The sequence below is a fragment of the Elephantulus edwardii genome, unplaced genomic scaffold (assembly GCF_000299155.1).
Source record: "Elephantulus edwardii isolate Elephantulus edwardi_28Jun2011 unplaced genomic scaffold, EleEdw1.0 scaffold00039, whole genome shotgun sequence".
Classification (NCBI taxonomy): Eukaryota; Metazoa; Chordata; class Mammalia; order Macroscelidea; family Macroscelididae; genus Elephantulus; species Elephantulus edwardii.
This window is the reverse complement of record NW_006399789.1, coordinates 12,785,494-12,792,028: the sequence shown is the minus strand read 5'-3', so window position 1 is coordinate 12,792,028 and position 6,535 is coordinate 12,785,494.

The following is a 6,535-nucleotide window of genomic DNA, read 5'->3' as shown; positions in this document are numbered from 1 at the left end:
GAGGTGGATTGATTCAGTGACTGGGATAATTGGGATGGGAGTGTCAGAGACAGTGCGATTGGCTCAGGACAGAGGGGAGTTTAGGGCTGTTGTACATAGGGTCGCTATGAGTCGCAGGCGACTCGACGGCACATAACAACATAACAACAACAACAACAACAATTCAATCACTTATTTCCGTGGAATGTATTTGACTTTTGCTTCTTTGACAAGCTTCTGCCTTATCCAGGTTCCAGCTTCCACAGGTTTTGCTGTAATGTATAGAATAAATTGTGAAATGAACTATTATCAAGATCTTTAAATATAAAGTGTAGCCATTAAGATCTAACACCAGCCAGATAGGAAAGAAAGAAATGATTGGCCAAAGAAAAAGTCCCGAGTATGAGAGGAAGACCCTAGATGAGATGGATTGACTCAATGACTGAGGTAATGGAGGTAAGTGTGTTAGAGATAATAAGGTTGGCTCAGGTTAGAGCTGTTATACATAGGGTTGCTATGAGTTGCAAGTGACTTGACAGCACACCACCACCACCACCACCACCACAACAACATGTCTTAAAAATGTCCAGTGGAAGTTGATCTTGGTGGGATGATGAAAGTATTTTTTAATGTAACTTATTTGTCACAACATTTAGAAGAATTTTCACCATTGTATTGGGTCTTTAGATTAATTTTTGTATTTAAAAATATCAATAATGTATATTCCTTAAATCACGTTGGAATTGTGGGTAGATTATTAAGTTTTTTCTCAGTTATGTAATTGACATCAATGATCTAAATTTACCAGATAGGATTTTATGAAATTTATTTATCAGTTTCAGACTGAACTCACATAGCCATGGGCCTTGTACTAGATGCAATTTTAGTTCTTCAGCACAAGCAGGACCTTGTCATGTGGGAATATGTCATCACCTTTGTGAAAGAATTGAGGAATTTAGGAGATATCTCTCACCTCAAAATATATTTCTCATTCTTACCTGAGCTTGGGATCTTATCATTAGATTTTCATTCTTTTGTGTCAGAATTTCTTTTTTTTTAAAAGTCTGGTTATTTGCTTTTAATATACACATTATTGTCAGCTGTTGTACCACTGGTTACAGACTCGTAGCAACTGAAGGAAACCTTTTCTGATTCTGTCATCCTCACAATCCGCAGTGGTTAAGCCTGTTCTTGCAGTCACTACATCAACCTATCTCATTGAGGGTCTTCTACTTTGCTATTGTTTTATTTTTCATGCACATGTCCTTTTATAGGGAATGACCCCTAAATCTTTCCAATGTATTCTGTCTCCACAATTAATGTAAATGCAGGCATTGGGGTGATTGGTATGTATGCATGAACTCTTTAACTTATAACGACTTATTCATATCTGACAAGAAATGAACATTGTATAGTCCTTGGTCTACAAAGATTCATCAGAAGGAATTTCTACTTTTATAAGTTACTAAGTCAGTTAATAGAAAGACACACTTAAACACTGGGATGTGAAGGCAAGGTCATGGAAATTATGATCCTGGTTCACTGTCTAGGTAAGATGGGATGAATATTTTGCAAGGACATAGAACTCCCACAGAGGGCAGATGACAAACAAAGACAGCACTGAGTTTTGGGAGAGGAAAATTACCTAGATAGGATCTAGAAACAGTTGTAGAGAGATGATATTACAAATAAACCAGCTCATTTAAAAAATTACATCCAAATAACTTTGTTTAAGGAGTCAAAAGCTGTTCTAAAATAATATCTTAAATTGAGACTTTTCCATAACATTTGTTTTACATTTAGAATGAAGATTGTAGTTAATTAATAGCCCTTGACAATAGACCATGCAGTACAAATGCTCTAAGATACCTCTGAATGTTGTGGTGATGTCACTCTCGTTCCCCTTCATCTCCCAAATCTATAACAGATGAAGAAAAAGTGACAGGCAGGAGTGTACATAAGTGATGGAAATAATTGTACGATTTGAAGTTATTTGTGACTGACAAACCGTCACAACATTCCATGCTTTTCTCTGACTGTTCCTACCTACATCAGCCACAATTTCCTGTGTAAAACACCAGAGATGTTCCTTTCAAATCTCACAATCACCACCCAGGCACTATTTCTAAATTATGTTAAACATTAACTAGATCCCAATTCCTGTTATTGAGAGTTTTCCATTGACTTTATTCAGTAGAAATGAGACAAGTGTAAGAACTAAACCTTTCTTATACCCCTTAAGAAGTATTGGGATTGTTTATTACTTCTGTATATGTTAACAAAGCAAATGCAGCCAAGGTGCTCCTTGAAGGCAAGGATAGTGAATTATGCTTCATCTACTTTAGGCACGTTGTTAGGAAGGTCTGTTCCTTGGAAAAGCACATCATGTCAAGAAAGGTGAGGAGTCAGAGAAAGAGAGGAGACCCTCAACAAGATTGATAGACACAGAAACCTTAACAGTAGATCAAGTATGTCAGTGAAGATGAGAACAGCATAGAATAGAACAGCGTTCAGATTCATTATTCAAAGTGTCACTATGAGTTGTAGTTGACTTGATGCACAAAAAACAACAATGACAGCAATACATAATATGCTGTATTCTAATGCTATGTTTCCACATTCAGTTGGATCACCTGGTTTTGGAAATAAGAACAAATATGAAATGTGGAAACCACTGAATAATATTTTTTATATCACTGCAAGCAAAATACAAATGAAGATCATTCAAATATGGCTAGAACAGTAAGTACATAGATAGGGAATTGCCAGACATTCAAGCAGGATTTTGAAGAGCTCATGGCACCAGAGATACCATTGGAAGAGGTCATGCACCGGGGATATCATTGCTGCTGTCAGATGGATCTTGGCTAAAAGTAAGGAATGCCTTACGTAGAAGAATGTCTATTTGTGCTTTATTGACTATGCAAAGACAGTTGACTGTGTGTATCATAACAAGTTGGTGCCGACATTGAGAAGAATGGGAATCCCAGAACACTTGATTGTACTCATGTGGAACCTATACCTGGACCAGGAGGCTTCTTTGCAAACGAAGCAGGGGAGCACTGCATGGTTTGGAACTGGGAAGGGATATAATCTGTCTCCATATTTATTCAATCTGTATGCTGAGAGAATTATCTAAGAAAGATATCTAAGAGGAGTGTGGCATCAGGATTTGGGGGGGAGACTCATCAATAACCTGGATTATGCAGATAATGCAAATTTAGAATGAAGATTGTAGTTAATTAATACCCCTTGACAATAGACCTGTTGCAGAAGATCAAGGAATGCAGCCTTTGGTATGGATTACATATCAATGTCAAGAAAACAAGCATTCTTTTCCACTGGATAGATAGGCCATATCATGATGGATGGAGAGGAGATTGAAACCGTCAACAGCTTCATCTTGCTTAGATCCACAATTAACATCCTTGATATTAGCAGGCAGGAAATATGGAGATGTATTCCACTGGGAAAATCTGCAGTTAGGGACCTTTCTAAATTATTGAGGAGTAAGGATGTCAGTTTGAGGACCAAAGTGTATCTGATTCAGGCCATAGTCTTTCTGATTACTTGCTGTGCATCTGAGAGCTGGACAATGGATAAGGATGACAGAAAAAGAATTGAAACCTTTGAGCTTTGTTGTAGAAGAACATTGATCATCCCATGGATGGCCAAGAGAACAAACAGATATTTCTTCGAGAGGGTGCAGCCAAAGTGCTCTTTGGAGGCAAGAATGATGAGGCTTTGCCTCACATATTTTGAGCATGTTGCTAGGAGGGGTTATTCCTTGGAGACGGACGTGATGTTGGGAAGGGTAGAGGGTCGGTGAAGGAGAGGAAGACCCTCAACCAGGTAGATTGACACGGTAACTTCTGCAACGGGCTCTTGTGTGACAGGAAGTGTGAGAATGGCACAGGTTAGAACAGGGTTCAGATCTTTTGTTCACAGGGTCACTATGAGTCATACTTGACTTGATGGGACCAAGCAACAACAACAACAGCAATAACAAAGCTATATGTACAAATATGCATTTGTTATATAAATATGTATTTTGTAAACAATTGCTATGCTTTTGAGTTTACACATGTATATAAACACATACACAGAGATCTATGGAACTGTGGTGGCATAATCCGTAGCAAGTTGAGCAGTTAAACCAAACCCTACATGCTTGAGGCAGTTCAAAGCCACCATTGTGTCTGGGAGAGAAAGATGGACAATCTCCGTCTGTTATATTTACTTCTTTTGAAAACTGATGGTGGGTCACTATGAGTAGAAATGACTCACCAACAGCAAGTGAGTAATGTGTTCATATGTGTATATAGAGAAAATCTGTCCCATGAGCATATATACACAACACACAAAATTACCCACTTCTGGACATTTTGTTTTTATTTTTTTCTTCTTATTGTGATTGTAATGAAAGCTTACAGAAAAGTTGGATTTTCATTTATTCATTCATTCATTATTGAATATTTTTCTCCTTATGCCCCCAGTTCACTTAAAAATATTAATGCATTGTTGGATAATTTTCCCCCATCCCTGCCCCAGTCCACTTTGCTATGCACCTCTTAATTCTGAACTGTTATACTGATAATGCCCAATATATTCCATTTAAACAGTTCATTTAAATGTCTAGTATTCAATTTACTATGTGAACTTCTTATACTTTTTACTTATTTTCACTTAATACCCTTACATACAACATCTTTGTATAGAAATCTTCGTGTTTTTGAGAATTTTCTTCAACTAATTTGTAGCAGTGAAAATACCAGGTGGGTGTACTGAACACTAAGATTTGCATGGAGATTGCGAAGTTGCTCACCAAGAACATTATTACTCTAAGTCTCCCTCAGAAGTAGATTTAGATGTTAATTCTTTTACACGCAGACATTATCATTTAGTTCACAAATAAATTTGTAATGTTATGAAACAAAATTCTATCAATTAAAACAATTTGTTTTCTGATTTGCTAGTGAAATTAAATATTTTTTTCCTCATGTTACTTTAAGTGCTGGATTTAAAAAAAAAATCACCATGATATAGATTATAAGACTTGATTGTTTGACTTAAGCTTGAATGAAAGAAAGGTTTCGATTATGTTATCTAGTGATGACCCCTAAGTGATTCAGAACAATAAAATTAAGTAGATATGTCAATATTGGAGAAATTAATGTAAAGCCAATTTGATGTGAACTTTGAAAGGAATAAAATAGGGGAAAGGACTATATGCCAATAATCCATCCATTGTTTCAGGAAACAACAAATAAGGTACCTGCTTGATAAGACTGGTAACATGCAGGTGCTGAGGGCACAGTGATAGGTAAGATAGACAGGTTTCTTTTCTACACAGAGTTTGTAGAATGATAACCCAAGACAATGTCTATACAATCAATGATGGGTTGTATATAAGATAAACCTGTAACCTATTAGTTTATGAGTTTATCAGAATGTGATGGCTTGTATGTTGTGATGATTTTGAAAACTAGGCCATCAACCGAAACCCCATAGTGGACAAATTTCAGTCAAGCTTCTAGATTAGGACAGGCTAGGAAGAAAGGCCTGACAACTTTGCTCCAAAAAGGAACGAATGAAAATGCTATTGATTCCAACAGCATATTACCCAATAGGTCACTGGGAGATGATGCTCCTAGGTTGAAAATATCAGTATTTCTTTCTAGAGTTAGTGTAAATCAGAGCAAACTCTACAACAACTGATAACAGTGACAGTGTAAGATATAGAAGAATATATTGACAAAATGATATTAATGAGGGACATACATCTGTGTGATCACTCATTTGTGAACCTCAAAATAGCTACTGCTCCTTGCTCCCCAACTTTTGGCTTTAGTAAACTTCCTCTTTTGCTTTGAGATCCAGATCCGGAATTATATCTTCAAAGGAATGCTTCCTGACTGCTTTTGTCCGATCAGTTTCAAGTACCTTCTCTTCCCAGGAAGGGACTCTGATGGCAAAGTCCAGAGAGTGGCACACAGCTAACAAAACGGCCGCACGTCTTGTCATATTGAATCCACCAGGGCTTCTCCTCCTGTTAAGCTTTATGATATCAGAAACCCAATGGAAGCCGACTATGATTTGGTACAAAAGCCATGGGCTTAATTATTTTAGTTCTTTTTTGGGGACTCTGTAGTTGGCGTCCACCTGGATGACGCACCATCTCTTGGGTATCCCTCAATGATCTACTTTCAGATTGTATTATAATTTAGCTGCCTTAAATGATAGATGGATGCAAACAAGGAAGTGTCCTGAGTAATTCCTAGTCTGTTTTACTCAGTTCAGTGTCTGAATTATTTGAGGACAGCTTTTGCATATGTGCGTTCATACTCCCTCCATGATCATAGAATGTACCTTACAAATATTTGTTCAATCAACTAATTCTTGCAAATAAATATTTATATATAAACTTTTCTTTGAGAGTGCTGGTAGCATAGTTCATAAGGAATTGCACTGCTAATCCAAAGACCTCATCTTCCTAGCAGTTCAAATCCGACAGAGGCTCCTCAGGAGAAAGATGGGCAATCGCCTCCTGTGTGAT